This window comes from Sceloporus occidentalis, unplaced genomic scaffold (genome assembly GCF_023333645.1).
Source record: "Sceloporus occidentalis isolate IW3139 unplaced genomic scaffold, rSceOcc1.0.p SCAF_1, whole genome shotgun sequence".
In the NCBI taxonomy this organism is placed as follows: domain Eukaryota; kingdom Metazoa; phylum Chordata; class Lepidosauria; order Squamata; family Phrynosomatidae; genus Sceloporus; species Sceloporus occidentalis.
In genome coordinates, this window is record NW_028316981.1 from 292,090,511 (window position 1) to 292,101,862 (window position 11,352).

Genomic DNA, 11,352 nt, shown 5'->3' on the forward strand with positions numbered 1-11,352 from the left:
CAAGACTGGTCTGTTAGGGATAGGATGACTTTGATGCCTTTCATTAATTTGGTTGCCTTTGGTCTAAGTCGGCTTGAAAGCAGTTTACAACAACTGTTTCAACTGTGTATGCTTTTGTATTTTCTAAATTGTTTTTAAATTGTTTTTAATGACATATAATCTGTTTTTGGCTGCACTACATCATTTTGTACGACCCTAGCAGGCTGCAATAAACAAATGTAATTCTGTAAAAGAACCATGGGTATGCCATTGTTACCCCAAAAAGTAACACCTTTACTTGACGGAAATGCTGCCAAGAGCTAAATAATGTCTCCTTATGGAAAGGAGCAATTTTAAAGGGAATGAAAGAAATGGTTACAGCAAATTTTTAAAAATTCAACATATAGTTAACAGAACTGAAGTAGGAATTAGTAAACACTGAGGCAATTGAGTTCAGATGAAATGATAGACCAATCCAAATGGAATCAAATATTACAATTTTGGAAAGCAGGTTAAAATTAATAAGAAAAAAACAATAAAGGGAAAACAAAACAAATCACTTGTTGAAATAGAAATATTTATATGTTGGATATATATTTACATTAGATACATATTGGGTATTGTGCAGACACACCCAACTAAAGGTGGTGGCAGGTTTGGGTGTGCAACGCCGGTACCCTGGTGAGATCAAACTCTTCTACCCAAAAAAGGCTCTGAAGCTGAATGTAAATTCAAAAGGGGGGAAATTTAATTTAAAGGACAAAATAAAAAGTTTTCTCCTCACCAGCTCTAAACAAAAGGTACTTTACAGTTTCAGCAATCTTCAGGTTGTCATCTTTCTGGGTCTGATGGTTTGCTCTCCTCACTCAATGGAGCTGGTGCAGGGTCTTTCAGCTCCTGAACTCCTTTATTTTCTTGTTGATGGTAACTAATTTGGCTGAGTTGGTAACTAATTTGGCTAAATAGGTAACGAATTTGGCTGAGGTGTAAGAAATGCCCTTTCCGGCTGTCTGGGCCTGCTTGCCACCAAAAGACAGCTCTCTGCTCGCTCTCAGCAAAAACTGCTCCCCCACTAAAAACCTCTACCTAAAGCTGAGCATGTTGGGAAAGGGCAAACCAAACCTGGAAATAATGCAGGGGAAACCTACAGCTCCTCCCACAAACTAATACAAAGAACTTTTCTATACTAAAATAATCTATGGCCTGAACCAACACGAAAGAAAATGCAGGGGGAAGTCAATCAGTCCTGGCAGGACATTACAGGTATATTTTATATCATATATTGGGTATATTATAGATTAGCAGAATGAATTTATTAACATGACAGCTAGCAACTAATACTACAATAGGGATGGATTTACTCAATTTCTCTAATGAACTAAAGGATCTTATTTTAAAAAATGTGGATGCTGAAAAAGCTTTTGATAGAATAGACTGTAGATATCAGCAGAAAGTTATGCAAAAGCTTGCATTAAGTTATGAAGCTACTATACGTAGATTAAAATTAATTAACAGTTAACAAAAACACTGGATTACAAGGTGAAGTCAGACAAGGCGGTTCTCTCTCACTTTCGATATTCAATCAGCGTATTGAAATATTAGCTGTTGGTGTTAGTATGTCTGACTGTTCTGGGGATGAAAAATACAAAATGTTGCTTCCTGCCAATAACATAATCTCTCTATATAAAAAGTCAGGAATTTCATGTGGGAATGTAATGAATTATTTGGAAGATTGTAGTAAAATATCTATTTGTCTACCTATATAGATGTGTGTGTGTGTGTGGATATCAATATAGATCTTCATTGCAGTAGACATTAATGGATGTTAGAAGTTCTGATTGAAAGACTTCTGAGATTCAATATTTAGGAACTCAACTATATTTTATCCAGTTAATTAAAGGAAAATGTCTAAAATGTGTTAGATGAAATAATCTGTCTATTTTTGAAAAATAGGTATCAAAATGTCTGGGTTGAGTAATTTTGTAATATTGTAACAAGTAAGATGTTAATTTTCCAAAAACAATAAATAAATAAGTATTCATTACTTTAACACTTGTTAAAGTAACACACACACATGCACACACACACACAAGATATATAAAATTCAAACACATTTTTAAAGTTTTATTTGGATTTACAGAAAAGGGTAGCTACTGTTACAAGCCTCAAGGAGAAAAAGTTGGCTAGTGTTTTTCATAAATATTGGCATGCAGCAATATTGGTGGCTTTCTGGGAATGGACACAGCTGCTGAGAAATATATGTAGGTAGAAAGCTAAGATTGGATCTGCTACTTCAAATGCTGTGGTGAAACCAGCAAAAGATCAATACCAATACATAACCAAAAAGAAGAATGAGATTTGGGCTGCACCTGCACTGCAGTTTGACAGCACTTTAACTGTCATGGCTAAATGCTATGGAATTCTGGGATTTGCAGTTTTGTGAGATGTTTAGCCTTCTCTGTCAGAGTGCTTTGCTGCCAAAACAAATTAGAAATCACAGGATTGCATAGCATGGAGCCATGGCACTTAAAGCAGTGTAAAACTACATTACCTCTGCAGTGCAGATGCAGCCAAAGAATACCATTTTACATGTATGGAATAAATAAAGAAAACAGCATTGCACCTTCAATATCTCCTATAGCATCAGGTATTTATCCACAGGCCCTAGCTGAAGCAAGTATTTATTTTTTATTTTATTTAAAGTATTTATAACCCCCTCCCCTTCAGCCAAAAATCTCTCATAGTGGCTTACAAATTCTTAAATTGGCAATTTCCTGTTTTCAGGCTTAGAGTCCAAATAAGACACAAAAATATAAGTAAAAGATAATGGCAGTAGGTGAGGGGATTAAGTCCAGCAGATTCTGCCTAGTCTTTCATCCAGTGCTGGGGCTAAGGCCAACGCTGCTGAGCCTGCCTCTTCTTCTCTGCCTTGAGGTCACAGCAGTGGCAAGTGGAATGGAGGAAAGGGCAAATGCCAACAATTTATTCTGGCTAATGAGCAGAAAGTAAAATAATTAGGTATTTGGATTTTATAAAAATGATATTGCTAAATCATATAAAGCAATAAATATGGAGATAAAAATCAGATCACGTTATAAACCATGGTACAACAAATTACATGAGTAAATAGAGAACGACAAATTGACACAATTATTACGGAACAGACCAGCAGAAATCTTTGAACGAGACTGGTCAAAAATAACAAGTTACTTGAGATCTGTGTAACTACATGAATACTTGAATATATAAAATTGTGTTGAGTCAGATAGGAACTAAGAGGTACACAAAGAAAGATAACAAGAAAAGTTAAGAAATTAATTAACAAGAAAAGCTAATGATGACTCAATGTAAAGGGTTAGATAGACATAGATAATGTACATAAATAATGTAATATGACAGAACGCGATATAGTCTTTTGCTTTAGATATATATGGATTTATATTGATATGGACATAGAAACACAGATTAATATGTTTGTGTATTAAATAATACAGAAATAATAGAGATAAAGTATTAATGGAAATATAGAAAAATACAATTTTAGATGTATATATGCAAAATAATCAAGAGTCTAATTATGAATAAGGTTTATATAAAAGTATACACAAATCCAAGAACTAACAGAGAGGAGTGGAAGTGATAGATGTATGTTATGTCTGTCTATGTTTTATTTGTATGTTTGTTGTCTGAGGTGTTAAGTTTTATGTATATTGTTTAAGATTTTAATAAAAATAAATATTAAAAAACCATACAATATATATATTAAAATCAAGATGGGCCTGGGTCTTCCTTGACAGTAATAAAATAAAATAAACTATAGTCCTAATATCCCTCGCTGCATATTTACAAAATCAAAGTTGTATACAAAGAATAACTGTGATTTACAGATATCAGTGAAAACTGTTACTGTGATTTTAAAATATCTGTGATTCAAAACTGTGATTTCTGTGATTTCTGTGATTTCTGTGGATCTGTACACTACAGAGATACTACTGCTATTGATCCAGAATCACATAATTGTTTGCAGTAGTTACTCTTGTGACTGGTGTTCTTATTGAACATGTTAGATCATTATGTACAGTTCAATACTCTACAGAAGGTTACTTAATTGGTATTTCAAACATGTTGATAACTAGATACTAGAAAATTGATCAACTATGGAATGGTATTTAAATTGCTGCTGGTATGAGTGTTTACAGAGCCATGCAGAATAACACTTTGAAAGTTGGAGTAGGACTGTGAGAACCAAGTCTGAATCCTCAGCCATGGGAGACCACTGGGTGACCTTTCTCTTATATTTAGAAGAAGGCAGTGGCAAATTTCGTCTCAGTAAATCTTACCAAAACATGCTTACACACCCATGATAAAGTCATCATAAGTCATAGTTGACCTGAAGGGATATAACAACAACAATGCAATCGTTATGTATAAACTGATATGTATTATATTTAAATGGGAAAGAAGAATGAACATGACTAGTTTAAAGCACCATGGACTCCCTTGTAGCATTCTGGAAGTTACAACTGTCAAAGTTACGAGTTTGTGCAGACATTATAAAAGAAGATTAAAAATCTGAAATGGCTTCTTATCTCTTAGTTCAAGAATTTAATCATGCAATCATATATGTTTTGTTTTGTTTCTTAATAGGAATATCTCACACTGTTAAAACACTGGTATGGACTCTCTGCTCAGCCATGGAAACCCATTGGGTAACTTTAGGCAAGTCACTCTTTCTATGTCTTGGAGGAAGGCAATGGCAAGCCTCCTCTGAATAAATCTTGCTCCTCTCAAAAAAAAAAAAAATCCCTATGATTTAAATCAGAATTGACTTGAAGGCACATGATAACAATAGCAGCAGGTGTAGTACCCTCATTGGCATCATAGTTAAGCAATTTAACAACAAAAGAATATTTTACATTGTTTTAATGAATGTGTGCATAAATGAATTGTATAATCTCTCTCTCTCTCTCTCTCTCTCTCTCCATATATATATATATATATATATATTTTAAAAAAAATTAAAAATGTTTTTTAAAAAATATTTATTTATTTTAAAAAGATGGCAACTACAACAAATTTTGCAATATAGAGGATTTCTGTTCTACCTGGTTAGCTTTATATGGATTGGCAGTTGGAAAATAAATTCACTATTAATATATAGGATTATACAGTATATACACATAGCACACATAGCCATAGGCACAAACTTCAGTGAATTATTTGTCTTAATGTGCCTCAAAAATGGATATTCCACAAATTGATTCAACATGCAGTATTTCCCCAACTTGCAATAGTCCTTTATATTTCCAAATGGGTGGTCCCAACCCGTATCTCCTCAGCGTTAAGTCAAGCAAAGGTGTTTGAAAAAGCAAGGCCTGGAAGGAAGGCATTTTCTACTATAACTACTTTGGTAATTTCTAATAAACATCATTTTTCCGGCCAGCAACAACAGCAGATGCAAATTCTGGAATGGCTTAACTGGTTAATGGAAACAAGTTTTGAATGGAGAATTCCTCTAGGCTAGCCTCTATGTTTTGCTAACAACATCATCCTATACATGTTTAAGTGGAAATTAGGACTTTATCACATCAGGCTTATAAGGTGCCACAATCTAGGAAATGCAAACATACCAGGTTGGTCATTATCACACAGATATTTTAGATCGGCGTGCCTTTTGATCTGTATTTCTTTTCTTTTTTTGGCACAACTGTGCAGTTACAGCAAACCATTAAGCAGGGCAGGCTCCTCCATATAGGCCAGCTAGGCAGCCGCCTAGGGGCACCAACCTCTAGGGGGCGCCAGAGAGAGAGAGAGAGTGGCTGGGGCCAGAGGATCACAGAATCAGGCAAACAGAGCAGCCAACAGCACTGCCAGCCTCCAAGTGGCAGGAAGAGAGAGCTGCTTGCTGAGGCTGGAAGGAGGGAAGAAGTTTGCTGCGCTCTGCAACTCCTGGGCTGCATCCACACTGGAGAATTAACCCGGTTTGGCACTGCTTTAACTCTTTCTGGCTCAAGGCTATGGAATTCTGGGAGCTGGAGTTTGTTGTGGAGTCCAGAGCGCCTCCCTTCTCCTTCCTTCCTTCTATCTTCTTTCCCCCTTCTTTCCTTCTCTCCTTTTCCTTCCTTCATTCTTTCTTTCCTCCTGTCCCTGCCTCCCCCTTCCTTCTTTCCCTCCTTCCTTCTTTCCTACCTTCCCCCTTTCTTCCCTCCATATTTTTTCCCTCCCTCCCTCTTGTCTTCCTTCCTTCCTTCCTCTCTCCCTCTCTTTCTTGCCAAAAAAGAGACTTTCAGGGAAGGCTTCCCATGTCCTTTTCCTGAGGCTGAGAGAGTGTGACTCCCCCAAAGTCACCCAGTGGGTTTCCATGGCCCCATTTTTCCCTCCCTCCCTCCATAACTCCTTCCTTCCCATGCTTTGGCCCTATTCTTCCCTTCCCACTCACTTTTGCCTCCCTTCCCACTCAGTCACCTAGACCCCTTGTTGTTGTTGTTGTTGTTGTTGTTGTCGTTCTTGTTACTGTGTGTCCTCAATTCTTTCTTCCTCCTGGCCACCCTCTCATGGGGTTTCCTTGGCAAGGTTTGTTCAGAGGAGGCTCACCATGACCTTCCTCTGAGGCTGAGAGAGTGTGATGCCCCCACCCAGTAGGTTTCCATGGCCAAGCTGGGATTTGAACCCAGTGTCATAGTCCAATGCTCAAACAATAGTCCACACTGGCTCCAACAATCCACTTTAAAAGCTTGGTCTTCTTCCCAAATGTCTTCACCACAATGGAAGGCACCACAAAATGGAAGACATTCAAGAAAAAGGGAGGACAGGACTCAAGAAAAGCTCCAAACACTCCTAGAAATGTAAATGCATGCTTCTTAGTCATGCTCAAAATGGAGGATGCTTTAGAATACCTCCTGGACAGAAGGTTGGAATGGAGGACATGTAGGGTTGCCATTTCACGGTGGTGGGCGGGACTTTCCCGCCCCCTGGGGGGCGTGCCCGGTCCCGTCCCGCCCCCGCCCCCGCCCCCATTCCCGGGTGGCTGCCCAACTCTGGGCTCCCAGGGCTGCTGCCTGCCTTCTATAGAGTGCTGCCTATGCAGCTTGTCTGGAGCAGCAGTAGCAGCACGACTGAAACCAGCAGGGGCGGGGTCTGCTGCACTGCCCTGCCTCTATTGGCCAGCCCTCTGCTTCCTTATTTGGGCAACATCCAAGCAGGGAGGAATTTACATTCAGGCAAGCTGCTTCCCTCTTTTTCTCTTTCCCCTCCTTCTCTTCTTCTTGTTATTCCTTTTTTTTTTCTCTTCCCCTCCTCTTCCTCCTCTCCTTTTTCTTCCTTTCTTCCCCCTCCTCATCTTCTTTTTCTCTTTCTTCCTCTCTCTAAGCCCCCCTCCTCTTCTTCTCAGGGGTCCAGGGCTTCTCAAGGCTTTGCCCCCATTAGAAAAGAAAAAAGGCTTTGGATCTGTCCCATAAATCCCTCCTAAGTTGAGACATACCTGGGAAAAAGGGGGGGCGAGGGGTTTGGGGGGGTTGGAGGGGGCAAGGAAAAGGAGGAAGGGGGGAATTGCTAAGAAGGCTTGGGAGTGGGAAATGTAGTTTGCAATGGCACAAGGGACTGCCTGTGATCTTGCAAATGCTATGCCTGCTTGGGAGTGGGAAATGTAGTTTGCAGTGGCACAAGGGACTGCCTGTCATCTTGTAAATACTATGCCTGGTTGGGAGTGGGAAATGTAGTTTGCAGTGGCACAAGGGACTGCCTGTCATCTTGCAAATACTATGCCTGGTTGGGAGTGGGAAATGTAGTTTGCAGTGGCACAAGGGACTGCCTGTCATCTTGCAAATGCTAGCTTGGAAGTGGGAAATGTTCTTGTAGAATTGGGGTGGGGGGGTGTTTGGCCAGAAAGAGAAGTACATTTCAGCCTTCTGTCTAGGAATAATGCCAAAATGTCCTCCATTTTGAGCATGCCTAAGAAACATGCATTTATATTCACATTTAAAAAGAAATAAATTTTTTCATGTGTCCTCCATATTTTAAAAAACGTGTCCTACATTTGAAAACGTGGCCCTACATTTGTCCTACATTTGTCCCGGTTTGGAGGTCCTGCCTTATGGCAACCCTAAGGACATGTCCTGGAAGAGGAGGAGGTCTGCCCTGCCCTGAGGCAAACTTATCATGGGGTTTTCTTGGCAATATGAGTTCAGAGAAGTTTTGCCATGGCCTTCCTCGGAGGCTGAGAGAGTGTGGTTTGCCCACTCTTGGTGTTGTTGTTATTGTTGTTGCTGTTATAGTTTATTTCTAAAGTGCTGTAAATAGTGTGCCTACTATGTGTCTTTTCTTTCTCACCCTGGAGCAATTCCCATCCTTTTTTCATAGGCTGCATCTACACTGCAGAAATAATGCAATTTGAAACCGTTTTAACTGCCCTGGCTCCATGCTATGGAATACTGGGATTTGAATTTTTGGAGGAGAATTCGCCTTCTCAGTCACAGAGCAGTGGAGCAACAACAAACTACAAATCCCAGGGCTCCACAACATGGAACCAGCAAGATGACCAGATGTCCTGGGGTATATCTTACATTTCAGTCTTCTGTCCAGGAGGAATTCCAAAAATGTCCTCCATTTTGAGCATCACTAAGAAGCATAAATTTATCTTTATATGAAGGGTTTCAGCTTTTACTTGGTCATGTCCTCCATTTTACTTGAAAGCCCTACATTTTGCGGTGCCTTGTCCTCCTTTGCGGTTAGAACAGCTGGTCACAATGAGAGCCAAAGGCAGCTAAAGTGGTGTCAAACTGCAGCCCTGGTCCTCTCATCTGGTGACCCTACTGGGTTTCTTCTCTTTCTTGTGACACCATTTTCTGCCCCTTGGGTGAAGATGTTTAGTTTTTAGGGGTCATAGATGGACCACTACTATCCCATAAATTCATAGGGACAGGATCCAGATTTTTCTACATCATTAGAATGAATAATGATTCCAGCTTGCAAAAGGAATATGTGTGCATTAGTCTCCATTCCAAATATCACAGCAGTAAATAAGTTTTTAACCTGTAAAAAACTAATTGGCTTTTTGACCAATTCTCAATACTGATGAAAGATTGGAACCTAAGTTTTATGTCATGTTTAGCTTTAACAAACAAAACAGAGGAAATCAAGGAGCGAAAATAATTATGAGGAGCGACAGGGGTGCCAAAATATTTCTTGCCTAGGGTGGCAAAATACCTAGAGCTGGCCCTGCCATTAAGTAAATAAAATAAAGAAAAGAAAAACATCCTGCTTGGGAATAGTGAGGGGAAAGGAGGGAGGAGGAGAGCATAATCGTGCGCCTCACCTCATGTGACTGCCCACCTATCAGAATTGCTTTGGAAGGAACTTATTACATGTGCATCAACAGTGGGAAAGCAACACAATTAGGAGGCATTGTCAGGTTTGGGCCATCAACGATGGACTAGATTAACTACTGCAAAGACACAGCATCATAAGGTACAGGCACAAATACTACTACCCTGCTCTAATTCCACTTTTCAAGCCCCATGTGATGAAGTCCTAAATTGCATCATGTTCAGTAGGATTTTGTTATGTTGTTGTTGTTGTTGTTGTTGTGTGCCTTCAAGTCATTTCCAACTTATGCTGACCCTATCTCACGGTTTTTGTGGCAAGATTTGTTCAGAGGAGGTTTACTATTGCCTTTCCCTGAAGGTGAGAGTATGTGACTTGCCTAAGGTCACCAAGTGGGTTTTCATGGCCAAGCAGAGAATCAAACCCTGGTCTCCAGTGTCAACACCACTACATCATGCTGGCTTTTACTGCAGTGTCATAGTACAACACTCAAATTACTACACCATGCTGGTTTTTACTCCCTAGATAAGTGAGTATATGACTGCAGCGAAGTCCATTAAATTCAGGTCAACATTTCCTCTAGATCAGCTTTTGCTGCTGTGGGGAAACGATACATCACAAGCATGGGAGGAAGACGCTATGCTGTGTGTCCACTCTTCCTATGAACTTGTTACTCATAGGCTTATCCAACCTTAATAACTGCAGCATCAAATAAAGAATTGCACATGTCAAGGGGCAGTAATTAGAGATGTCATATTACAGACAGAACTGTCACATCATCTCATCTTCATTCATAATGCTTTTTCAGTGAGGTAACAAGTTCTGTTCAGCTGCCAGTAATCAGGAGTTGTGTATAGTCACCAAATCTAAGGAAACTTAAGTGTTTACATGCATGCAAGAATCAGCCCTCTTTTGCTTTGGTTTTGGGTTTTTTTACAAGTTAAGATGGTGTGTTAAAAAGCAGAAATGGGAAAATTTGTGGTTTTTTTACTGCAGCTCCCAGAATCCTTTTGCCAGCTGACTAGAGATTTCTGGGAGCTGCAGTCCAAAATTAATTTTTCCAAACTAAGCCCACTCCTAACACAGAATATAGACTGCAGATTCATTTGTTCTTTGCCTATACTAGCCTTCTCCAAGTAGTAACTTCTGAATGTTTTGGACTTTTCAGGATTATTATTTATTTTTGTTTATAGTATTTATACCCTGCTCTTCCGAAATGCTCTCACAGCAGCTTACAAATTGGTAATTAATCAGGAAAAAGGATGGAGAAGGGGAAACTGCCTCATCTTCTCTCCCTCTGAGGGATGATGACAGTTGGAATGAAGAGACTTCCATCAGCCCTATAAAATACATGGACCTCTCCTTATGTGGGGATCTGTTCCGCCCCGCCCCCCCGCCGCATAAGGGAAAATCTGTGTATGCTTGTACCCCATAGGAAACAATGGGGTGCGTGTATGCAGCAGCGGCTCAGACACATGCAGCATTGTTTATATTGTCATGCAGTTTCTGCATAAGCAGGAAGCCGCGTATAGTGCACCCGCATATGGCGCGGGCATACTGTATGGTCAATGGTAATGGACAAGAGGATATTAAGGATAGTAAGAATATTTAACATTATTCATTTCTCATCTGACAAATAGGTCTCCCAACATTTAGGAACAAGAATGTTGCAAGATTTTATCCAATATGCAGACATCCTGAACTGGTTTGGGAAAATTATTCTGTGTAGAAATGCATGTAGCTGTGTGAAGACAAGAGTGGTTTGGGGAGGGGGTATTTTGGCAAAAAGCATGATTCTTGCACACAGAAATATGTTTCTGGAATATTCTGAAAATGTTCTGGAATAATGTGTAATGGTGTGCTGTATTATTTTGTTTACAAAGGTTTGTACCATCAGGCCTTGCCTGAAAGAAGAAGTGCCCTTCCTCCATCCACTATCATCCAGAGGGAGAGAAGGGCAGGCGAGTTCCATCAGGCCTAGCCACAGTAAGAAGAAGGGCTCTCCCTCCAGTCCATCTGTCATGGTCCAGGCCTCAGAGGGAGAGAAGATCT